The sequence below is a fragment of the Rattus norvegicus genome, chromosome 1, assembly GCF_036323735.1.
Source record: "Rattus norvegicus strain BN/NHsdMcwi chromosome 1, GRCr8, whole genome shotgun sequence".
In the NCBI taxonomy this organism is placed as follows: Eukaryota; Metazoa; Chordata; class Mammalia; order Rodentia; family Muridae; genus Rattus; species Rattus norvegicus.
Genome location: NC_086019.1, coordinates 54454355 through 54480283, shown reverse-complemented (window position 1 = coordinate 54480283; position 25929 = coordinate 54454355). Strand labels below are relative to the sequence as shown.

The following is a 25929-nucleotide window of genomic DNA, read 5'->3' as shown; positions in this document are numbered from 1 at the left end:
TTTCTTGTTTCAAGAGGTACAGACAGGGTACGCTTTTAGAAGTTGTTTTTTGGCTGTGGGAAAATAGAGCGAGATTTGCCGTCTGCTCTGGCCGGGTGCCTTCAGTGTAAATACTATGCCTCTGAGAATCCCCATGGCACAGCTGCCCTATGAAGGCTCCAGCATCTGTCTGGGAGGATGCATGGCCTCTCGGTGAGACTGGGGTGTGGGCTGAGGGCTCCATTCTGGTCCTTCTTTGCTGGCGCTTGGGTGAGGAGGGTTGTGTTGAAGGGGTGGAGTCTCTCAGAGACTTTGCACACTGTCTTTGTGGTCTAACCCTGTTACTTTGGCTAGCATCTACCTAGTGCTGGCTCACCATAGGCTTTCTCTTTCTGTGTTGTGCCTCAGGTGGGCCATTTTCAAAGCCTGGTGTGGTTCAGAGGCAGTGCGTTGTTATTTGGCTGACCTTGACAGCTGTTCCTGGCCATGGAGGGGAGCAGGCCAGTGGGGTGTGACCTCCCACATCACCAGCAGCTGGCTTCCAGCCTGGAGCTGTCCTCGCGCCCGTGAGGAGATGGGTATAGTTGGGTCATTCACAAAGTGGGCTGAATATGGCAGACTGGTAAACCTATGGCAGGATTAACTAACAATCACCACAGCTAGGACATTGCATTAACGTCTCTCAGACAGACAGCAGCCTCTAGAGTGGGCTCCATCTACATCCGTTAGGGTCCTTCAGCTGTGCCTCAGTGGTGTGAGTGGGCTGGCTGTGAGAAGCCGCCCAGATGGTAAAGCCCTCCTTCCGGCTGTGCTGCGTGTATAGCAGGAAACTAAGGGGTAAAGAGCTGCTGTTCCAGAGACTCCCAGGGCTTCGGCAGACTCCTGCAATACAGGGTTTCCTGCAGTCAGTGAAGACTTTCTGAAATGCTATCAGTCATGAGATTGGAGGGCTCCTTTACAATAGGCAACTTAATTCTCAAAATTCTCCACCATTTGGAAGTTGGGAAAATTACAGTTTTGTATTTTGTCTTTTCTCCTCAGAATAGTTAGACCTTCACACTGACCTAGCTTTCCTGCATGCCTCTGTGTGTGTGTGTGTGTGTGTGTGTGTCTGTGTGCATGCACATGACTGTGGGTGTGTCTGTGCATGCGTGTGTATATGTATGTGTGTGCATCTGTGTGCTGCGTATGTGTGCATACAATATGTGTATTTGTGGGTGTATGTGTGTGCATACGTGTGCATGCACATGTACACTTGCATTTGAAGCAGTCAGTGAATGACAGACAAGCATATGGGATCCACTATCTCAGCACCATCTTCACTTACAAGGGCACTCTATGTAACAGGATGACGCATATTTCACCGTCATCCTAGGAGATATTTATTTACCTTACCAATATAAACATCTCTTTATCTACATGCACATATAATTATGAATTTGAAACTTGTAAAGAGCAGGGTACCGGAATGTATGGGAGGTCATGGGAACCGTTCCCACTGTGTGCAGAAGAAGGTCATGGGAACAGTTCCCACTGTGTGCAGAAGGTCATAGGAACAGTTCCTACTGTGTGTGAAGATGTAATGATAGAATAGCAGCCTTTGACACTTTGTAACACCTTTTATTCAGATACAGGAAGATAGAGCTCAGCATCACACTGACCTAGCTCATACAAGGCTCTGGGTCTGATTTCTAGTGCCTCACATGCTAAAAGAGAGTTCTCTTTTGTCAAGTTAAACAATGACTAATTTTTTTTTTATAAATTCCTTAAGTGTGTTTCTATAATGTCTACTGCATTTTCAAAAACAGTCAAACTTTATTGATTGACATGGCTCATAGAGACGAAATTAGCTTACCACCCTGCAAAGTTTGGATTCAGTGACTCATCCTGCCCAGGCCCTCTTCCTTCCTTACTGACTGACAGTTGGCTGGGTCAGGGCCCTCGTGCCTGCAGGAGAAATGGTAGTGACCTTGTCTGGGGGCTGGCATTTAGGAAACTTCTGGAGCTGGTGTGTTCATGTTGCTACTAGGAGATGAGCTGTCTGTGAGTAAACAGCTCGGTGGGTTGTAAAATGACTCCTTTCTTGCTTGCCGTGGATTGTGTAAAACCAAGGACAATGCTCTGTTCAACATGTTCTTTAAGAGTTTTGATTTGTACAGCTCCACTCCTGTATTTGGATGTGAGTGAGACTTTCCCCTCTAGGAACTACTTCAAAAGTTTAACTACTCTTTATGGAGTTCATAGGAGCCCTGGCACATCTGGGAAGAGGGACCACCCTCAATTGAAGAAAACCTCCACCAGATTGGCCTGCGGGCAAGGCACTGGGGCATTTTCTCCTCCCCCCTTCGTCTCCCCTCCCCTCCCTTCCCCTTTCCTTTCTCCTTCTCCTTCTCCCTCCTCCTCTTTTTTTCCCCTTTCTTCCTTCTTCCTTTCTTCTTCTGAGTTTCTCTGCGTAGTCCTGGCTGTCCTAGAACTTGGTCTATAGCCTAGGCTCACCACGAATTTGGAAATCCACCTGCCTCTGCTTCCCTAGTGCTGGGATTGAAGTCATGCACCACTAGGCCTGGCATTAATGAGCACAATGGGCAAAGTGAGAGGGCCTAGTCCATTTGGGGGTGGTACCACCCCTGGGCAAATTGTCTCGGGCTGCTTAAGAAAGCAAATGAGGAAACCATGGGGAGCAAGCCAGTGAACAGCATTTCTCCATGGCCTGTTCCTCAGTTCTGCCTCCGGGTTCCTGTCCAGCTTCCTTTGATGGTAGTAACCATGTAAGCCGGAATAAGCCCCCTCCTTCTCCAGATTTCTCTTGGCTATGGTGCTTATCACAGCAACACAAAGCAAACTGGTAGTAAATAAGAGCATGTTTAATTTCCAACTCGTCTCCCTGGGGTAAGCTGGAAGCGTGCACCAACTTGCTCTCCAGGGCCCTTCGTTTTTTGTACAGCATGATCGCAAATCTGTTAGGATATTAGTCTTGGACCGAGAATTCAGAAGCTGATTGCTTAACAAAGGCTTTTACCTTGTTTCTTTCCTAGCTCTTAGATGTCCTTTTAGTGCCCCGTGGTGTGTGACCAATAACCGGGTTTACTCACAGCAGAGCTCACGTGCTCCTGGCTTCCCAATCACTGAAGTCACCTCTATGCCAAGACCAAACTGGTGGCTCCATTCAGCATCACAAACACAATAAGCTGCACTCTTCAGGAGTGCAGACGCTGCTGAAACCTTTCATATGCACAGCCCTGGGTTAGCGGGCGTCTCTTACTCTGGGGTCTTCGTTGCTTGGTTGTCTCTCGAGTGATCCCAGATGTGTCTGCGTGGCAAAGTTGCCAGCACTCCACAGCGAGAGGTTTCTTCTGCGAGCTGAGCTGCCTAATTCTGCATCACAGCAAATGGGTCGTACTTATCTGGCAGCCTGGAGACCTCCTACCAACTGCTTTCCCTGAGATGTGACAGTTGAGTTACAGGGCTGAGGCCCTTGAACTCCCCTCGACAGGTTTATTGAACCAATCAGTAGGGTGCATGAGTCTGATTAGGAGATACTATAAAGAGACCAGGCCTATGGAACATATTTTATAAAGGCCCACCAGTTGGGGCACGGATGGTGCATCCTCACACTAACTCATTGGCTGCTGCTGGGTCTCTCCAGAGCACACACCCTGGTTGCATTTTGAGGAGGCTGAGTTTTGTACATGACCGTATTTCCCCCTTGACTGTCAAATGCGCAGTTTATTAGCAGAGTGTTTCCTTCCTGGTGTGCTTAGTCTTCCTCGTGTCTGTCTGTCTCACTTCCTGTCTTTTTTGTCTGCATTCTTCATTTCTTTGTCAAGCATGTTGTCTTTTGCCTCACTGGACCTGGGTTTATATGCTTGCATGTGGGTCTTCGTGCTTGTGTGCATGCCTGTGCACATGCATATGCGTGCGTGCATGTATGTGTGTGTGCATACATGCATGCATGCATGTGTGTATGTGTGTACATGCCTTCTTCAGTGATCTTCAGCACAGACCAGGTGAGCACTTCTCACCCATTCGTTCCTCAGCGGGAGGCTAAGGTTGTGGAGAGCATTGTTCTTGTTTCTGTAAGGGCCACCTGCAGTCTTATGTTACAAAGCAAAGGAAATAAACTCCAGGCCTGAGATTCAGCTTAGGTCCCTCCCAGAAGACCCAGATCCTCTCAGCCCTAGGAGGTCCTTTCTGAGGGAGGCACACATTATGATAGTCATTTCATACCTGGGCAGGTATGGGAGCACCTCTCACAGAGACCACGACAATCAGAGTCTGTTGCCCCCTCCTTACCTGGGGAGTCACCAAAAGCCCAGGATCATGAGTCTTCCTTATCCACTGCACACAGTTTGAAACCCAGCCAGGAAATTATCCCCATAAGAACAACAATGAACCAGCTTTCCTCACGGGTTACCCTGAGGTAGGGAGCCTGCTGCTCTCTTTATAAAGATCTGGTTTGTATTCATCACGTCAGCAAACAGGCCGTGGAAAAAGAGAAATTCAACAGCACAAGCCGTCTCGGCTCACCCTGTTCTCTAACAGCACCCCTGAATGCCCTCTTCCAGTCCTCCTCATAAATGTGGGTGCTGAGTTTTAACTCTAGCTTCTTTGGCTCCATTTCTTTTGATGGACTTCTCCTCCCTTGATTTCTCTTCCAAGGGAAGCTGTTGGTTTTCATACTGTGGGATTCCTATAACTAGGAAGACATTAATCTATAGTATAGTCTGTGCTGGTGTCCCAGACTAAACTATAATGGCTAAAGGCCAGTCTGTCACTGAGCACAGAAGAGTGCGAAGTCCTGTGTGAGTGGCCTGTGCAGTCCCTCTGCACTGTCTGAGGGGTAGTGAATGGAGCTGAGGGAGGCAGTCCAGAGGATGCTGAACCTATTCCATTTTCCCCTTCCCTCCCTGCTCCTCTACCCAGAGACTGTTCGAGCTGAGAGATCTTGTGCCTTTTTTTGCAGGCAACCCTCCCCATGCCTCTGAAGGTCCCAGCACCTTCCCTTCCTCTGTGTGAACAGAAGGCATTCCTAGCGAATGCATCTTTGAGAATTTCCAGGCAAAACACCTGTCTGCACATCTTGCTTCCCACTTGTATATTGCAATGGTGTGGGGATCCAACTTGTCGAAGTGTATGACACCTGACATGGATGTGACAAATCTTCTTCCTAGCCCAGAGACAAGTCTGCGTGACTCTCCCTAGTTCCCAGGAGATTTGGAACAGAAGAGTCTTTTAAAAAAGGTTTTTACATATGCATGGTGCAGTGTCTTCGGGAGGGGGTCCCAGGTCTCAGCACAAACATTCACCAATGTCTCATCTGCACCTTAAGCACATCTGCAGCTAATTTTTAACAGCCCTGCATTTGACTGCAGCCCATCACATGAGGCCAGGTGAGCCTTGTGCAGGTGCTCAAAACCTTGAGGGCTTTGGGGCTGTTTGGATTTCTGGATTAAAGATGGTTCAACTGTACTGCATGTTGGACAGAGAATTACTGGTGGAAATGGCCACCTCTGGGCTCTCTGCTTCTGAAGTGCAAAGCTTCCCAGGAGTCTGGAGCATTCTGTGCATGAAGAATGTTTCCCGACTTATTGACAATTGTGTGTAGTGGGAGCCGATAAGCAAGCAGTACAGTAAGACTGACTCAGGATGAGATTGGCTTATTCTTGTTGGTTTTTAATTGAAAGCCATGCTTCTTCTTAGCTGATTAAAATTCTCTAGTGTGCTTTAATTAAAAAATACAAAAAAACTCCTAAGTCGAACTAGGCTAATTGAAAGTAGCTTTTAATATTCCTTCATGCTTTATTTGGACAACTGATAAATGAATTTGTATCTAATTAAGGAAACAAAGAAGTTCGTCATTCAAGTGACTTTTGTGTGTGCATGCCGCTGTTTGAACTCACAGATGATGGGGTTTTAAAAACACAGGGAGGGGAACTGTGTCCTGTGGTGTCTGGCAGACCCAGGATTCTGGAATGAACCTTTGAAACTGACCGGAAGTAGTGTTTGGCAGTAGCCGTTTGTACCCGAATATCCCACTGTTCCGATCTGCTCCTGGGCCTGTGAGCGCATTCATGGTTGCTTATCTCCCTACTCAGCCCAGCTCAACTTTACCAACTGAGGAACTCTTCTCAACTTTCTCTTCAAGACTTACTCACCACTTACCTCCCACATCATCTACCCACTGGCACCTCAAACATCCCAAAATAGTATAAAGTCATTTATCTCTATTAAAAAAAAACCCACAAAATTCTGATATTAGAGATATCTGACAGTGGGGACAAAACTTGGGTCTTTAACATGCTTAGATAATGCATACTCTCTTTTAACCAAAGGGTCCTTCCCCTCTACAGTAGACATAGATGCATGCACTTAGCTAACTGAGTTCCTCTCCATAGTAGATATAGATGCAGGTTCTAGGTTAACCAAATCCCTCTCTACATTAGAGATAGATGCAGGTTCTAGATTAATCAAGTCCTTTAGAAATAGATGCAGGTTCTAGGTTAACTGAGTGCCTCTCCATAGTAGACATAGATGTAGGTTCTAGGTTAACCAAATCCCTCTCCACATTAGAGATAGATGCAGGTTCTAGATTAATCAAGTCCTTTAGAAATAGATGCAGGTTCTAGGTTAACTGAGTGCCTCTCCATAGTAGACATAGATGTAGGTTCTAGGTTAACCAAATCCCTCTCCACATTAGAGATAGATGCAGGTTCTAGATTAATCAAGTCCATTAGAAATATATGCAGGTTCTAGGTTAACTGAGTCCCTCTCCATGGTAGACATAGATGCAGGTTCTAGGTTAACCAAGTTCCTCTCCACATTAGAGATAGATGCAGGTTCTAGGTTAACTGAGTCCCTCTCCATATTAGAGATAGATGCAGGTTCTAGATTAATCAAGTCCATTAGAGATAGATGCAGGTTCTAGGTTAACTGAGTCCCTCTCCATGGTAGACATAGATGCAGGTTCTAGGTTAACCAAGTTCCTCTCCACATTAGAGATAGATGCAGGTTCTAGGTTAACCAAGTTCCTCTCTACATTAGAGATAGATGCAGGTTCTAGGTTAACCAAGTCCCTCTCCATATTAGAGATAGATGCAGGTTCTAGGTTAACCAAGTCCCTCTCCACATTAGAGATAGATGCAGGTTCTAGGTTAACCAAGTCCCTCTCCATATTAGAGATAGATGCAGGTTCTAGATTAATCAAGTCCATTAGAGATAGATGCAGGTTCTAGGTTAACTGAGCCCCTCTCCATGGTAGACATAGCTGCAGGTTCTAGGTTAACCAAGTTCCTCTCCACATTAGAGATAGATGCAGGTTCTAGGTTAACTGAGTCCCTCTCCATAGTAGATATAGATACACAGTCTTGACTGAGTACCTCTCCATCTGAGACATAGATACATGCTCTAAGTTACCTGAAGGGCCCCGTTCCATATTAGTTACAGATGCACGCATACATGCAAGCTCTCCTTTGACTGAAGGACCCTCTCTATATCTAGATTGTTTCCTGGGGCACTCTGAGTATATACAGCATGACAATTCTGATGCTCAGAGTGTGAAATATAGCATCTATAACTCTGGAGTTTTAGATCAGTGTGAGTTTTACCTGTAGCACCACATTTTGGGTGGAAATACTTTAAATCTTGCTTTGAAATTCTGTAACTTGGAAATTGGGGCACATTAATATCATCCTGCCCTTTCTTGGCAGACATGAAAATAGGTCCTGGTGCTTGTGTACACAGTTCGTTCTAGGCTCTGGGTATCCTGTCTCTGCTCTGTTACTGAAGCCTCAGTACACGCTCATGTGGGGGTGATGGCAGCTTTTTCCATTGACAGGCTCTCGTAAGGGGTGGCTGGTTTCCTGGCCTGTGAGCAGTTTCAAAGGGCAACTGGTCCTCGGTGGCACGCCATGTTATTCCGTTTCCATTGGCCAAGGCTGACGTTGGGTCCCCGTTCCTTCCTTACATGCTAACTGCTTCAGATTCTTGTGGTGGCCGACCATTAGCCTTCATCTCGCTGATGGAGCTTCTCAGCCAACTTGAAGTTTAGCTGGGCAGAGTTTTAGATCACACATGGAGCAATGGAGGAATGAAATTGTTTTCAAAGTTGAGACTGGGAGGCAGTGTGGGCAAATGGCTTCAGCATCACGTGTTGGACTCAGTGGCAGGTGTGGAGGCTTCTCAGACTCAGTTTACTCCCTCCTTGGTTCAAGGTTTCACTCTGGCAGATGGAGTTGTATAGGTCGAGAAGTCTGGGATGTGCAGACTCTCAGGCTCGCACAGGCCTCCAAGTGTCAATGAGCAGGAGGAGCCATCAGTCCCGTAAGCCGCATCTTTCTGTGAGATGGAGGGCCAGCCCAGTGTGCTTGGTCTCTGCACTTGGCACATGCTCAGAGGATAGGCAGTGCTCCTGTGGTGGTGTGCATGCGTGTGCGTGTGCGTGCGTGCGTGTGTGCGTGCGTGCGTGTGTGCGTGTGTGTGTGTGTGTGTGTGTGTGTGTGTGTGTGTGTGTGTGTATGTGTGATGTTCTCAGGTCAGGACATGAGCAGTCAGTCCCTGGTGACTTCCACACAATGTGGTAGATTTTGAACAGTGTGATTGAGGAAAAAAGCTGTGTAGATACCAAAGAGCTAGGCTTGGAGGCATCAACTGGTTATCAGAGCTACTTTGGAGGACCAGGGCAGGAGGATTGCAGGTTCAAGGTCAGCCTGGGGAACTTACTGACATTTTGTTCTAAAATTAAAATAAAAGGAGGGCTATTGATGTAGTTGGCTGACAGAGTGCTTGCTTGGCATTCATGAAGTCCTGGGTTCAATCCTTGGTGCTGCAGGGTGGAGGAGCAGGTCATCATTAACAGACTATGCATTTGAAAGCATCATTGTGCATTAAAATGCATCACAAAGTCTTCACTACAGAGCTAATATATTGTCTATTTAATATCAAACTGACAGAGCATTGTCATTTCTAGTTTTCTGTAGAAAGCCCCCATGAAAGCACTGTTACACGCTTAGGTGACGGTGGAGTTAGCTGATAAAACCTGGGGATTCTAATTCTGCTGAAAAAGACAGATTAGAACATGATGGAGGGTGGCTGGACACCGTCTTCCCTGTCACTAAGTGACTCCTAGAGACAGTTTGAACCACCATTTGAGGAGTTGCTTCTTCTAAACTAAATATGACATGTGATATAAGACCTCGGTCTAGAAGGATCTGGAAGACAACCTTAGTGCATCCCCCTGCCTCAGGTCAGCACTTTCCTGCAATGACCTGTGTGTCAACTATTCCCTTGTGGAGTCCTTGACACTAAGAGTGACCAGAAACAGAGGGAACCCACAATGTATCTTTTAGTTTATCTCTGAATTTCTAATAATAGGAAAAAAAACCCTAAAATCTTAAGGGTTTTAAGCATAGTGTTTTAGATAAGGTATTTAAACAAAATGCTATGATTTCTGTCAGGAAGAAATAGTTATCCCCTTTCGAAAAAAATGTATATTTCAAGTGTTTTTTTTTATTAGCCTAGTGAAAATCTGTTATTTGAATAGTTATATCGTGTGTTTAATATGGCTAACCCTGAATGTTTTCCCATATGTCTGCATTTAGAAATGTTTATTTACAAGTTGCCCATTAGATTTGAGATTGCAAACCTGCACATTGTCTATGGTGGATGTGAAAGGATGAAGGCCGAGGTTATGCTCACAGAGCAGTCATGGTGGCACGTACTCCAGGGGAGCATGAGACAGAGCCACTACACATCTTTCAGGCTTTAGGTAGCTCCCCGGAGGTATCCTGGTGCAAGACAAGTGTCAGAGCCCTGAGGCAAGACACATTAGAGGCTGGAACACCCACCATGGCCACCTCGTCTCAGACATCAGAGCACCCATGAGGTGCTCAGTCCAAGAACATGAAAGCCTGAGAACATGGAAAACCAGTGATACAGCTGCAGGCCTGGCAGCTCCCTGGAGGAGGTGTGTGTTATGCTGCCAAGTCGAGGTTAGGACTAGGGGTGCTCTGGCTGCTGCTTTCTCCTTTTTCCCTCTGTCTAGCTCCTCCACCCCCATGGTGTCGTCCACATTTAGGTCAGGTTTCCATCTCAGACCCTGTCCCACATCCCTCCTCCTGGGAAGCACCTCGGCAGCACGCCCAAGTGTGCCTGCCTAATCCAGGCTTCACTCTATCCAACGCCTGCCGTCAGCCATCACAGTGGCTCCTGTGAGTGGGAGCTAATAACGCTCTTCAGTGAGAGGAATTCACTTGACAAAGCCAGCGCCCTCCTCTCTAACTTCCAGCCTAGGACTGGATATTGGATATCTCAGCCTCTAAACGAGAAAAGGCAGGGGGTCCAGCCGGGCCCCTCGTATTTAATCTTCTTAGTCAATCTCTTGGTATTTATCGTTTATCTCTTAAATCTATCTACTAAATTATTCCTAAATTTAGAATCATACATTGAACTTTAAAAATATATACTTTAATATATTTTATGTATATACACATATTTATTTATGTGTTAAATTTATATATTTATATGCTTTGTTTTATGTAAAACTTGTGTGTTAAATATGCATATTATAGTTTATATACATACACATATCACACACACACACACACACACACACACACATACACACACACACTTAAAACCAATGCTAAGCTTTAGACTTCAACTGGTTTCTCCTCATCTCTGAAGAGGACGTCTCCATCCTCTGGTCCTCTCAGGGACTCAGGCCCAATGTTTCAGAGTTGCTGCTGTCCTGCCTCCATAGTGTTCTGTAACATTTCTTTCTAACATGAGCCTTCGAGTCCAGTGTCTCTTCTCCCGAGTGTGGGAGAGAGGTGGGGGAGGGGCATTATTGATAGGAGGATTTTGTAGGGGAAATATAGATTCTGGTTCTCCAGAGAAACAGAAGAAACAGAACCAGTATAGAGAAGAGGAGGGAGGAAAGACAAAGTCACTGACTTTCAGGAACTAGCTTCTGAGTGGGGGCTGGGCTTCGCGTCGCAGCCCCAAGTGTGAGTTCCATGCAGCAGGCTAGATGCTCAGTCAGGCACATGTCAGTGTTGTGCTGAGATGTCCATCTTCATGGAGAAACCTCAGTGCCGGCTCCTAAACCCTTCCACACACGGATTGGCTGAGGCTTGCCCACATGAGAAAGAGCAGTCTGTGCTGCCCAGAGGAGAAAGGCTGAGATGCTGGTCGCGTTTAAAAAAACACCATCACAGCAACATCTACGCTGGTATTCTAGCAGGCAACTAGACATTGTAGCCTGGTCCAGCAGACACAAACTTTATGCTTGAAGAGCGACAGCTGTTTAGGCCTGTGAGCTTTTGGGAGAAGGGGAGGAGAGGCTGCTCTGTGGCAGGGAACTAGGTTCTGGTGTTAATCTGTTGCGTGACTTTCCTGACAGTTTTGGCTGTATGCATCCTGTCTGAGACTGTGTTGAAGGATAAAGGGCTTTTAGGTCTCAGAAGGAAAGGGTTTCTTTCTTATTCTTTTTTAAGGATTTTATTTATTATTATATATAAGTACACTGTAGCTGTCTTCAGACACACCAGAGGAGTGCATCAGATCCCATTACAGATGGTTGTGAGCCACCATGTGTTGGCTGGGATTTGAACTCAGGACCTCTGGAAGAGCAGTCAGTGCTCTTAACCGCTGAGCCATCTCTCCAGCCCGAGGAAAAGCGTTTCTCATCTTACAGTACCCACCATAGGGTAGCTCTTGGATTCTTTCTGAAGCTTGGTCACTGTTAGGCTCACCCTTGTTCTGAATATCTCATCCCCCACCTCACCCCCATATCTTTTGGACACTTCTTAACAATATGAAGTTTATTGGTTTAAAATCAGTTTGACCTTTTCTGGTATAATTTTCTAGCAGCAGATAAATTTGATCGGAATCCTTTTAGTGCTTTTCCCTCAGCTACTCAGACATTACCGTACACAGAGGAAGCACCGCGGTAGAGTGACGTCTAAGTAGCAGCAGCTTGTCCTCTTTATCATCACAGAACATTGCCTTGCAGTCCACAGTGGAGGCCAGAAGACGCTGGACCTGTGGTTCTCAACCTGTGGCCAACCTCTACCTCCAGAAAACATTTACATTATTATTCATAACAGTAGAAAACTCACAGTTATGATGCAGCCGTTGGAATGGTTTTATGGCTGGGGGTCACCACAACGTGAGGAACTGTATTAAAGGGTTCCAGCATGAGGAAGGTCGAGAATCACTGCTCCGGGATCTTCTGTGACATCCAGAAGCAGATGGAGTAGCACCCTCCTCCTCCGGCTCCCTGCTCTGCCTCGTCACACCGCGTGGCGACTTAGTTATCTAGATATTTCCCTCTTTGTCTTGGTTTCGACTAGTGTGCACAGCTTTTCAACACTTTCTGGACTGAGTGTGGACCTTCGGGTGCACACTTCGTGGTAAGTTCAAAGCTGATGGGAAATCACTTGGTTCTGATGTGCGGTGTGCAGACATTTCCCAGGTACTTACAGGAAGTGTCTCCTCCCTTATAGCTGCCTGACCTCCCTATAGAATGTTTTTAGATCCTGCTCAGCAAGGTGAGGAGAGAGGATAAAATCAACCAATCAACCAATCAATCAATCAATCATCAATCATTAGACAGACAAACAGACAGAAAAATGCACTTAGTGTGGCATCCTTAGCATACAGACATAGATGCAGACCCTTGGTTTAAAATATTTCGTGGTAGGCTGGACAGGCGGCTCAGTGGTTAAGAGTACTGGCTGCTCTTCCAGAAGACTCTAGTTCAATTCCCAGAACTAACATGGCAGCTCACAACTGCTTGTAACTCTAATTCCAGTGCAATCAGACTCGCTCTTTTGGACTCCATGGGCCCCAGGCAAACAAGTGGTGGACAGGTCTAGATACAGGCAAAGTATCTGGGCAGATAAATAAATCTATCTAAAAATGTACTAAAAATGCAGTGGCCCAGACAGTATCAAGTAAGATGATGACAGTGATGATGATGATGATGACGACGACGACGACTATGATGGTAGTGGTGGTGGTTACTGTTGTGGTCGCTGCTGTTGTTGTTGGGAGGACACGAATTCACAGGCAAATAGTGTAAGTAGCATTTGAGAGTGAAGGCGCAGGAACAGGAGGAACTGGATTGTATTCACAGGTTCTCTGACACACATTCTTTATTTGGGAAGACTAGTATACTGTAGGCTGGGACCTTAGAAGTTCTTGCAGGGATAGCTGAATGTCAGTTGTTTATGTTAAGGCTGGTAAGGGGTGTGTGTGTGTGTGTGTGTGTGTGTGTGTGTGTGTGTGTGTGTGATAGTTGATCTCGATTTTCTCCTTGGTTGGACTGAGAAACACAGAGAGACTGATGAAGCATACCTCAGCTGGCCATGTCCACGGAGGTTGGCACAGACAATTCCCCACCTGCTGGAGGACCCACAGGATAAGGGAGGAAAATGGACCATATACTAACTAGTATGACCATGCATTTTTGCTCTCTTTACCCGCACCCCCACCCTCCATGGACCTAAACCACCAAAACGCAGCAGAATGTACCCTTCCTTCCTGTCTGGATCTGTTTCTGTCAGTTAATCACCACAGTGAGAGGGAAGGGTAGCTTGGGCCTCATCATATACATCACCCACTCTAACCTTTTCAGTGCCTTCAAACCTTGGGGTAGATTCACTAAAACCTGCCCAGACCATTGACTGATGGAACACTTTGTAACACTCACACAAGAAAATAGAAATTTCTAAATGGTACACAGTCCCTCCAGACCGGGTGATTTTCTTAGGCGGGAACTCTCTGTCAGCTCAGTGGATACCCAAGGAAACAGCCCACACAAGATATGAACTGTAAATATTTCAGAAGGATTTACTTTCTGAGAGTCACTACAGCCTTCTTGGATCGCTTGAGGCGGTTTCTACGTAATTAGCATAGCCGATTGGGGAAATGGGAGCTTTACTTCCTGTCTGGCTGGTTCCCTCCTGACCCTGCTGAGGTCACTCAAAACTGTTCACAGACATGTGGACCCTGCAAGCAAGGCCAGTGGGTCGACTGCGCTGCCTTGCCCGTCTTTCTCTGTGCTCTGTGGCAGACCTTACTCACGCCTGTATCCATGAGGTTGGTCAACTGGGACTTTCCACCTTAGCCTTATGAGCCTCATGTCCTGGGAAACCCCATAGTCCCAGGCCGGCCTGGACTGCTGCTTCCTGGCACCAGTCCTTCCACCCAGGGCACCACAGGTCCCCAGGGAAGTGACAGTGTCAGTCTGACAGGTGAGCAGATTAGAGCTTATCTGACATGGCTTATGTGGAATTTGAAGCTGAGGCAATGCGGAAGATGTTGACGTTTGTGAAACTGTTGCTCTTTTGGGTTCCTTCCCAGGGTTTGAGGCTTTGGTAAGTCCCTGTCTATTCATCGCTGTACCCAGCACTGGGTAAACCTTGCCCGAGGCTGTCATCGCTGCCTGCCAGAGGCAGTGATGTCTGAGCAAGCCATGTGCCTGAGCAGATCTAGGTGTTTCCTTACATTGTGAGAGTGTCTCCGGCATCAGTATGTATTTTCTTCTTTAAGAAGATGGTTTATGCATTTGCATGTGTGTCTGAGTGGATGTGTGTATACCTCATGCCTGTAGAGGCCAGAAGAGGGCCTCAGATCCCCTGGAACTGGAGTTACAGTCAGTTAGGAGCCGCCATGCGGGTACTGGGAACCTAACTGTGGTCCAGTGCAAGAGCAGTCCGTGCTCCTGACTGCGGAGCCGTCTCTCCATCACCAAGGTGTGCTTCCGTAAGGTCGCACCACAGCTTCCATTCTAGCATTTGTCGGATGCAAAAATAGCAGCCATGCATTTTGTGTTCACCCAAGAGAAGAGTTGAATGTAGTTAAATCACATTGATTGGGTTAACTGGAGGAGGGCGGTACAGAGGAGAGATGGTGGTTAAAAGTGAGAACTTCTTTTGCGGTGAACCTGAGTTCGGCTCCAGCAGCCGTTTCAGCTGTCTGTAAACTAGAGCTGGAGGAGAGGACTCCCTGGCTTCTATGGCCCTGTACTTATGTGTCCACTCCTCCCACAGGCCATCAAACACATGATTTAAAAGCAGAAGTGTGCGATACAGTGGTTTGAATTTGTTTCGATAAAACATGATGAAGGAAAACACCTGATCCCAAACCTTGGTGTAGAATCCAGAATGTTTCAGGAAAACTCTTGTGGTGTGCAAAAGTATGCAAGTCTTAATCTTTATGCGTTATAAATTGAATTATTTTCCTTTATCTGCGCTAGAAATCATCCTGAGGAGTGCAGTTTAAGTTTCTAAACTCCGGAGAAATTGTTCATTAACAAGACAATTCATTCATATCAGAGGGGCTCCAGTCTTTGAAATACAGTGTCTCATGACACGTCTCCTAGTAGACTAGAATTTGGGGGTCCTAGTTGAGCACACCCCACAATACTATCTCCTCTATCCACTAGCCAGTGTCTCACTGAGTTTCACAGGGAGATCTTAGGAACAGTTCACAGAAGCTCTCCTATTGTTTAGACTGTGTGCACAAGGGAAATATTTTTCAAATGGAGTGATGGCTACTCAGGATACAATCCTGTTTACAGAGAGCATTTTCCTATTGCCTGCCAAGGATCAACTCCTTTCTGAACATCCCCTCCCTCACCCCACACATGCTGGCCACAGAAGAGACTCCTGGAACCCTGCACTGCTGCCTGCTAAATGTAGTCAGGGAAGGCCACTCCTCTGTGCCACAGTGGACACTCGGTTTCAAACTGGTTTATAACCTGGCTCCAAATAGGTCTCTAGGTAGGACAGGAGACTAATATGAGTCCCTGTCATGTGGACAGAGACAAAGGGACTAAGACACATCTGACCAGCAATGCCTTTTGTGCATTCCCGCAGGAAAATTCAGGAGAGAGGAAATAGTGTTGAAACAGTTTTCTCGACATTCAGTATTTCCAAAAGGCCAATCAGGCGTAAGACTGACGGAATTCATATCCAAATCTGTGGGTAAAAGTCAGTCTTTAAGATTCCCAGTTTGGGGGTTGGGGATTTAGCTCAGTGGCAGAGCGGTTGCCTAGCAAGCGCAAGGCCCTGGGTTCGGTCCCCAGCTCCGAAAAAAAGAAAAAAAAAAAAAAGATTCCTAGTTTGAATCAGTGAGGGAAGGTTCTGCTGAGCTTTCCTTGTTTCTGTTGAGGTGTGGAGTCCCGCATTCCTCTGCAGTGCTGCAAGCCCAACAGGAGCCTGGGATTAGATCTTAGGAATCAGAAGATGACAGAGACTTCCAGCCAGGGCTGGGTGAAGGGACACACACTCAGGAGGTGCTACTGTCACTGTCACGGTGTGAGTGAAGCTAGGGCATTCCCAGTAAAGTTCCAGTAAGTCCAACCTCAGCAAGGCAGAACTACTCTTACATACAGGTATGGCCCTGATAAGAAGGGGGCTTAAAATAAGACCTGGAGGTTTTGGTATTTATCATCTGTCAAAAAGGACCTCAGACTTGCAAATGTTTTATTGTCTAAAATGACAAGCTGGCTTTTATCTTGTGCTTTTATCACAAGCCACCGTCTTTGCCTTTTGCTTCTGCTTGTCACACATGTAAAAACTCCAGCCTTGTTTTGAGCATGCTCACCCCAGAAGCATCTGGGGCAGCTTACTGAGACGACCCGATGGAAGGATTGTTTCGAGAAAGCCGATATATTTGTAATAGGTTTTCTCTCATTATCATGGGCAGTCCACTTAGCAAATTTGACTCCTTTATCTGAGAAATAACGAATGGACCTAAGCTGTCCATTCATACATGGATCTCTACAAATTTATCCAATGAAATGCTTTAATCCCTGGCTGAGATTTTTATTTTTATTATATTCTTTGCGATGAACACCTCCCAAGTTCTGAGTTCCTTCTTTATGTTTGACTAGGAGAGTCAGTAATCCTGCCTAGGGAATTTTAAATAGTTTCTCCATTTTAAGTCACTTAAGCAGTGATTCAGATATTCACTGACTGTCTACTATGCTCCAAGAACTCTGCTAGATCCCACCAATATAGCAACACAGCAGTAATGATCAGAATGAAGACAGCCCTTTTGTCCAGAAGGGTCGCAGGAAAGACATAAGGAGACGCTTTCCTAGAAGAAGCCGTGCACAAAACACAAGAGGCTTGGTGGAGCTGGTGGGGGAGGTGTGGGAGCTGGTGGGGGAGGGGGAGGGTTTGGTGATGGGGGGGGGGTTGTTGCAGGAGCCTGGACAAGCCAGGGTGTAAAGAAGCAGTGTGAGGCAGGAGTCACAGACAAGCCTGGCTTACTGGACCCAGACAAGGTCAGCTCTGGACAGTGAAGACAAAGAAGAGGGAGCAAGGTAGCAGCAGTCCATCAGGGTCCAGGAGTGAGGCACTGACCGGGGAGAGGAGAGTCAGTGGGAAATGAGGCGGTACGAGACAGCGTGACGCTCCGGGGCCAGTGAATGAAGACGTCGGGTCAGGGAGGTTGGCTTGTACAGAAAGATGCTCGATCGGCCCCATCCCACTGTTTGATTGGCATTTTGCCCAAACAAGCCAAACTCACAGGCTGACAGTTGTCATCACTGTCAGTGTCAAAGCCCAAGAGAGAAGCGAGGGTGAGTGTATAGCTTTAAAAAACAAAAGATTGTATTGCCTTTGCATCAGAAGAGGGTACTGGATACCCTGGGACTGGAGTTATAGATAACTACAAGCTGCTATACGGGTCTTGGGAGCCAAACCTGGGTTGCTGAGCAGTGTGGCTTAACCACTGAGCCATCTCTCCAGCCCGTGGAGTATGTTATGGTGAGCTAAAATATGGCTCTCGAACATCTATGCTGCTGTTTGAAAGAGGAGCTCAGTTAAGTACTATCATGTGAGATTCAAATAACAACTTTAAAACTTCTTCACAACTTCATAGCTTCCCCTCAGTGTACAACTAGGCATTAATCTTAAAATTACATGGATTTACTAAGTTGCGTGGGTGAGTGTCCATTCTGCACCTGTACACATGCACACCATGCACGGGTGTGGGTCAAGGGACAACTTTAGCTGGTTTGCTCCTTCCACCGTGCAGATCCCCAGAACTGAACTCAAGGTTCTGGCTTAGTGGGGGGTATTCTTCCCCACAGAGCCATCTTGCTGGCCTCAGCCAGGCATTTTAAAACTGCATTAAACCCTGGATCACCAAATATAGAATTATTACATTAAAAAAAACCTCAAACATGCAAAAAGTTTATCCTGTTACTCTTTAAAAGAGCTTCCATGGACAACCCGAGATTCTGGTTCACCACGGGGTACAGGAGGTAGAAGCAGTGAGAGGCTCGTTGTTTAGTTTAAAATATACCTGTGCAACCGTGCAGCATTCCAAGGTAGTTCTTAAAAACAAGTTCTGTGACAGCTATAGAGGCCCACCCCCTCAAACCCAGTACCTGGGAGGCAGAGGCAGGCAAATCTCTTTGAGTTCAAGGCCAGCCTGGTCTATATGGTAAGGTCCAAGGTCAGTCAAGGCTACATAGTGAGACCTTGTACTGAAACAAATAAAACCAAACAAGAACAACAAACAGCCCATGCAGAGAGAAATGGGAAAAATAAAAATTATTCTAAACAAAGAGAAGATACTGTTTTTCTTGACTCAGTCTTTAAATATTTTAGTTGTTAATTTGGGCTGTGTTACTCTGCATGGGCTCTGGTTGCAACCGCAGCAGTAACCAAGGACTTGGCTTCATGTCTTCAATCATGTGGGAGAAAGTGTCCTGTGGACTATTTTAATATTCTAATGTCCTCAGTGTGTATTCCTGATGACGGAGGGTGAAAAGCTCATGTTTAGCTCTCGCACCGTTTTCTAGCATGAAACTGTCAAGTGTCTGTTCTTGGGGGTGGAGACTGTGATGTCTTCTTGCCCTGGTCTTACTTGGAAGGGGAGGCCAGGAGAGGGCCTGTAGCTAGGATAAGGCGATAGCAAAGGCTTCCCAGTCAGGAAGCCACATTCTCTTACTCTCTAGAACAGTCTCACTGAGTCCGTTTTACCGTGGATGGCTTAATCCAGTAGCCTTCCTGGGATATTTGTTGCTAATGGTTATTTTCCAGTATTCCATTACTTTTAAAATTCTGAGTAAATCTGAGGGGTCCTGTGTATAGATGTCCATACTCTGGGACTAGGGAGAAGGAGAGATAAGGAGGTATTCCCCCACGGTAGGAAAGGTAGGGTTCTCCATCAGTAACCTCGATGATTACTAGTGATGGTATCAAAAGGGACTTGGTTAGTTACATCATCAGCTGAGGAAGAATGTTGACCTCTAGTGACTGACCAAGCAGCCTAAATAGTACAATCTCCACTACGAGAAAATCCACCTATTTAATGCGAACACCAGGGTAGGCGTTCCTTCAGAGGACGGTGTTGATATTTCTGGAGAGTTTCCTTGATGTCGCACCGAAGGAAATGCAGTGTGGAATGTCTGCTCCCATAGAGCTGGTGGCTGCAGGCGATGGGTGGTCAGAGAGGAAGTGAACCATATCGAGAGGGACGGACGAGGGACGTCTATGGCAGTAGCAATTACTGCTGGCTCTGCACAGTCAGTTTTCGCATGCCCCATCTGGTGACAGACCTGGCTTTCCCGCCACATAGAAGGTGTGTAATTTAGGCCAGACTCAAGGGCAAGGCCACAGTGGATCTCAGCAGAGCTTTCTTCCCTCCCTTTTCCTGTGGTTGTGAAACAGGGTGGATCTGACTGTAGTCATCTGAGAGGTCTGGGTGTCAATCACGACAGAGCTGGGATATCATGTAGTAACAAGTGCTGCTCTCCATGGGATGGCTCAACAGTGTGCATTCTCCTGTTACATACACAGTTTGCAGTGGGTCCCGGTTTGTTAACTCATTACGAGTCCTGTTTCTATCTTAGAGTTGAAAGGGTATGTTGACATTTCATTCACAGGGAAGGAACTCTATTTTAGGAGGGCAGACAGACAAGCAGAACCCAGGGGAAGGAATAACAGTAGGAGGGACTCTGACATTAATTAAGGACCATTCACACATCGATCACCAACACACACTCATGTACACACATGCACATACACAGGCGCACACACATGTACACAATGCACACATGCATGTACACACATTCATGCACACACATTCAGGCACACACACATTCAGGCACACACATTCAGGCACACACACATTCAGGCACACACACATACGAATGCACACACACATGCGCATGCACACACCCACACCTTGCACACAGGCGCATGCACAATTGTAGTGGCAGCTCAACGTTACCTCTTTTGATTATTAAAGGGAAAGCTGAGGTAAGAAGGTAGGCAGGAAACTTGGACTCTTGCCAAAAGTGACTCAGTAGTTTACAGATGGGAACGTACACTAGAAAGATCTTCTGTCTCTCTAGGACCTTTCTGATCTCTCAAACACAAGCAAAGCCACCCTCCGCTAAAAGTGCAGGAAGGAAATGTGGGCACGTCAGGCAGCAGCATGGTGGGCTCACTGCTGCTTACTAGAGCTGTCTTTGAGTATCTCTGGGAGCTTTTCATGCTAGCAAACACAATACTGAGTCCAAAGGGCTGTCACGGAGAAAGTGAGTCTTTGAGAAGAGAGGGAGTGTGTTCTCGTGTCCTAATGCCATGGGTGATCTGAGACCACACAGTCCCCTCAGGTGCTCCCTCGGCTCAGCTGAAGACAGAGAGACTCAGAAGTGATTGCCATCAAACTGGTGTGCTGTCCTGGTATGTCAGGCATGGCATCTTAAATTCAACAGATCAGTGAGTGATCAGACGGACAGAACTTCCCACTGTTAATGCCTGCTACCCTACATCCCTACGAATGGGCCTCCTAAGTGACCTGATGAAGACGCGGAGTTCAGATAAACTGCCAGTCGAGTTCAGGAATCGGGCATGATATAAACAGTTTCCCACTTCCAGCACGAAGGGCTAGCTGCCCTGGTGGGGTTGGGCTATGCTGTGAGCTTCCTTAGCTTCTCTGGTAGATGGGGCTTCCTTCTAAGTGAGAGTAAACCCCCCACACACAAATTAAAAAATTAATTAAAATTTTTAATTTTCCAAAGTAGCGAAAAAAGATAAAACATGCATAATTTTGACAAGGTAGCAACAATATAAACACATCAGTTCCTATTGGAATAGGAAGATCCCTGAATTGGTGCAGGAATAATCTTAACTAAGGGACAGACTTAACTCTCTTATTCCTCTGGGTTTCCAGCCCTTATGTGTCTGCAAGCACAGGATGAGCAGCTAGCCACTCTGTGCTTGGACCCCGCATTGGCTTGTTCCTCTCACATCACAGGTGCCTTCCCAGGCTGGCCTTACCCCAGGCTGGCTTTACCCCAGGCTGGCTTTACCCCTGGCTGGCCTTACCCCAGGCTGGCTTTACCACTCTCCTCTGCCTTGCCAACCCTGGTGCAGCCTCTGTGTAACTATATAGCCCATTCCCTTGCCTGCTCTAAGCACTGTTCCCGGTTCTCACTGTAGACATCAGTGATGAGATGTTCCTTTATTCTCCTGGGTTTGGGGGAAGGTCACATTTCCTAGCACTTTTATGCTGGCGATCATGTGACTTTCTGTGGCTAGTAAGGGGTGGAAGGGAATGAGGTGCATGCTCTAATGGGGACAGAATTTACCCTGTGCCCGTCCATGCTTGGCTCTGGTGGTTGGTGATGTCCTGAATGGTTATCTTAGTGGGACAGAAGGGGAGGATGCCCCAGGATGCCAGTGCATCTGATGGTTTAGGTTACCAAGATGTAGTGTTTATTGTGCCATGAACACTCACTCCTGCATGCCGGCACCAAGGCTCTCTTTCCTTTTTGGGAATTTACCTGGGCAGGCTCTAGGCAAAGTGTTTTGTTTATGTCGCCATGCTCACTAACAATGTTAATCATTGATTGCCAGTCACACATGTGTGACTTTGAACACTGTGCCTATGCTCTGAATTCCTTATCCGACCCCCTCGGCTATGATGTAGCCAGCCTCTGTGAGCACCTGCGCTGTGCCCATCTCTCTACAAGATCCCGAGATCAAAGCAGGGGCTGAGAGTAGTTACCTTGGAACAGGGATCCAGGGAGAGAAACTAAGCCAGCCCAGTGTCACGCTGATGAAGGGGCTGTAACAGAGAGAACTGGGAAGATTTGGTTAGAACCTGCTTCTTTCAGCTGCAGTCTTAGGTTTCTCTTCCCCGCCTTCTGAGCTATCCGACCTTCTGGTCTCATCCCTAAAGTTTCAAAGTTTTCAATCACTCGGGTGTACAGAGTTTGAAGCCCTGGGCCTTCACAGCCTATAAGAAATGGTTGCCGTTCCAGGAGACACTCTCTGAGGAGATCCATCAAGGGATGGGGCGTGGCAGTTGTGCAGAGGAGGCGTGGCCTTGTACTCCGAATACTGGAATAGGAAGGGAAGGACTGGGCTAAGGGAAGTAGCATGGGGGAACTGTGAGACATTCCGAGAAGTACAAGAAACTTATCATTAGAATAACTAAGGCACAAAGGAGAACCACAGCCAGAGTCTCCCTGGGCAGTGGGTGGCTGGGCAGAACTCTGGCTTGTGCTGTACACAGGTCGCGCAGTGCATCTGTGAGAATCTATTCCGGCTTTGGTTTTCAAAGTGGGTTTTGGGAGCTTAGAGACCATGCAAGGATGAGGGAGACTCAGAGGAGGAAGGGAAGCCAGCGTGGAGGGACTGGTGTGGAGAGAGCATCCTGGGAGTGAGTTCAGGGAGGGTGGACAGGAGGGAACTGAGAAAGGAAGCAAGGACACAGAGCTGATAGGGAGGGAGGGGAGTGGCCCCCGACAGAACCCAACCTTCTGGTTTGTATCCCTGGAGGTTTGAGTTTAATCTTGAGAGCACACAGAGTTCCGCTTTCGACTTCCTTACTCTCTGTATAGGAATTACGTGAAGGCTCAACCTGCCCTGTGTTCAGAGAAGGAGGAGAAATTACTCCCTGTGCACATGACCACGCTACTGTCTTCCTATACATGTCCAGAGTTCTGTCTGTGCAATCACCACTTCAAACAGACATGGTTTCTTTCATATTCTTCCTTTGTGCCATGATCGCAGCGCCCACGAGAGCAGCTCTCTACTTACGCACGCAGAGAACGGTCAGCTTGGAACCTCTGTGGGTGGGCAGGTGTCTCCTGGCCCGTTAGGACACTCCTGCTTCTTCATATTCGGTTCTGCCACAAATGCTACCAAGAACACCCTGGGGTATGTGTCTGCCTTCCACACTTCTGACTGTATGGAAACAGGATCTTGCAGTATGACTTCTAAGACAGTGAGAGGACCATTCTGTGGCTGTGTTAGCCAGCAGGCCGGAGCTGAGAGGCTGCTGATTCCTAGATAGGGCTCGGCGATTGTCAGCACTGGGAAGCCATGACGGTGAGAATTGTAATGTTCCAGACTGTGACTCATTGACTGGAGTTATTTTTTCAGGGTCTACTCTTTGCCGGGTGCTGTGTGATGCTGACAGATGCGGGAAGAAGGCCATTAAATGTATAGTCACAAAAAAAAAATTCATGGTTAACTCTGGCATGCAGTATACATGTGAATGGTATGTGGGAGAATATAGATTCTAATAAGGGCAGGGGATTCTGTATGTACATTTTTCTCTGAGAATCCCAAGCAATATTTGAGAGAGAGAGAGAGAGAGAGAGAGAGAGAGAGAGAGAGAGAGAGAGAGAGTGTGTGTGTGTGGACTGAGAGCATGTATATGTATAACATGTATGACAATGTTCATGGAAGGCAGGAGATGGTGTGAGATCCCTTCAACTGCGTTATGGATGTGTGAGCCACCCCGTGTGGGTGCTAGAAATTGAACTCGGGTCCTCTAAGAGGACAGCCATCCTCTTACTCACTGGCTGAACCATCTGTCCGTCCCTCTCTGTAAATTCTTGGCTGCTATACTCTGTGCATATCCTTGGAGGTGCAGGCTCTGTAGGAATTGGCCTAAGCAAGCAGAAATATCCATTAGCAGGGTAACTTTTTTTTTTTTAAATACTAGCTTTGGCTCAGCCTTGCTGGGCAGGCCACTATTTGTTTATCCTACCTTTTTATTATTATTATTATTATTATTATTATTATTATTATTATTATTATTATTTAATCCTTAGTGAATGAACCTTGAAGTCAGATTCCTTTTATTGTAAAGAAAATGCAGTTTCTGAAACAGCATGTAAAGGCACCGGGCAGCTCGGTGGCAGAGTGCTTTCCTTGCAAGCATAGGGCCCCACGGTTCAATTCCAGCACCTCAAAACAAAACAAAGCCTAGTGTTGAATATGCTCCTTTCTTTGCATGCTGGGTCCAGTTTCTGTGCTGGGCCTCAGTGGGTGAGTGACTGCTCCTAATGCAGACTTCGGGATGCCCCAGGCTCTAGGCGAAGGGCTACATCTGAACAGTGTGGGAGGAACTGGGAGTGTCTTAGGAAGAACGAAGTGTCTTGAAGACTCCCGTTGTCTGAAATATTTCTCTGCTGTTTGGATATACTCGCTAGTCATTTCCTGTTTTCCCTAGAATGCCTCCAGCTGCCTTGGGGTGTTGGAGGTGTCACTGTGCTACCAACCATTGCCCCTCATGTTGTAACCACTTCCTGCGTTGTACTGCATGGGTCACAACCTCCCTGACCTTTGACTACTGCACAGTGCTAAATCATGACAAACAGCAGGAGCTGTCATGGGCTGCAGCCCATACCTGTAGCCCTGGAGTTCTCACATAGAGTCTTCATTTAAGCACTGATAGTCTGTAAGAGAAACCTATTGATCAGCGCCAGGCACATCTGGAAGGGGGGCAGGTCATTAGCAGTTGTCACAGCATGCTCTAAGTCAATCATTTTGTCCTCTTTAAAGATGAAATCTGTTTTGACTCCTTCTCTACCCCCTTCTAAATTCAGCCTGAATTTGCTTCAGATTCTGGAATAAACAGCTTCCACGGTCCCACAAAAAGAGTAACGAGTCTGAGGTTGGCATCACAGAACAGGTCTATCTTTGAAGTGTGCCCGATTCTTTTCAAAGATATGACTCAGAAGCCCTGGGCTTTGAACTTCTATCGAGCATGTGCTCACCTTAAGAAAAAGAATGCTCAACTACCCCTCTTTGTGAATTTTAGGAATCTCCACTCACTATTAGGCCATTCCCAGACTTAAGTGTGGGGCCTTGACACTTAGCTTCCTGGTAGATCTGTCTCTGCTCCTCCCTCTCTGTCTCACAGAGATTGAAACCACCATGCATTTGCAAGGATGCTCACAGAGCCTTTATTTCTCCAGGAATCTTCCATTAGAATTGAAAAATTCCCCCAGGAGGGATCAAAACACTTTAGTCATAGAGGCAAATAGGCTAATTCTCTAGGCCGCCTCCCACAGGCTGCTCTATTGAGAAGGGGTATGATGGTGGGGATGTGCGGGTGGGTCATGAGGGTGGGTGGCATCTAGAAGTGGGAACAGGATAGGCAGTGATACCACGCTGGGTCAGGAGGACTTGGCTCCCCACTCTGTTTCAGGTTACCACAGCCCACATTCCCACGTGTGTTCCTCGCGTCACCATCAAAGGCTGTGGAGGGTGCTGCAGACCATGGGGGAGTGACGAAAGCAGTAGATAGCAGCGCAGGGCTGGGAAATGGCTCAGTTGGCAGAGGGCCCAGACACTCAAGCCTGAGGACCAGAACTGGGATTCCCAGCACCCATGAAAAGCTGGGTGCGGCAGGTGCATGTTCACACTCTTAGCACTGGAGGCAAGGGCAAGGGGAGAGGCAGGAAGGTCCTAGAACATGCTGTTTAGCCAATCGAGCACCTAGTTCAGTTAGAGACCGGGTCTCAAAAAATACGGTGGAGAGCAGGAGGACATCTGATGTTGATTTCTGGTCTCTTCATATGCATTTCAGCAGACATGAACAGATACACGGACACAAAGACACATAGACACATGGACACACACACGGACACACACGGACACACAGAGACTCAGACAC

The 25929-nt window shown here is 46.9% G+C and overlaps 1 protein-coding gene across 12 annotated transcripts in view; it reads left to right on the top strand.

Moving 5' to 3' along the window:
- The window catches only part of Pde10a (phosphodiesterase 10A), a 452326-nt gene that overhangs the window by 285385 nt on the left and 141012 nt on the right, over nt 1–25929 (top strand). The window lies entirely within an intron of this gene.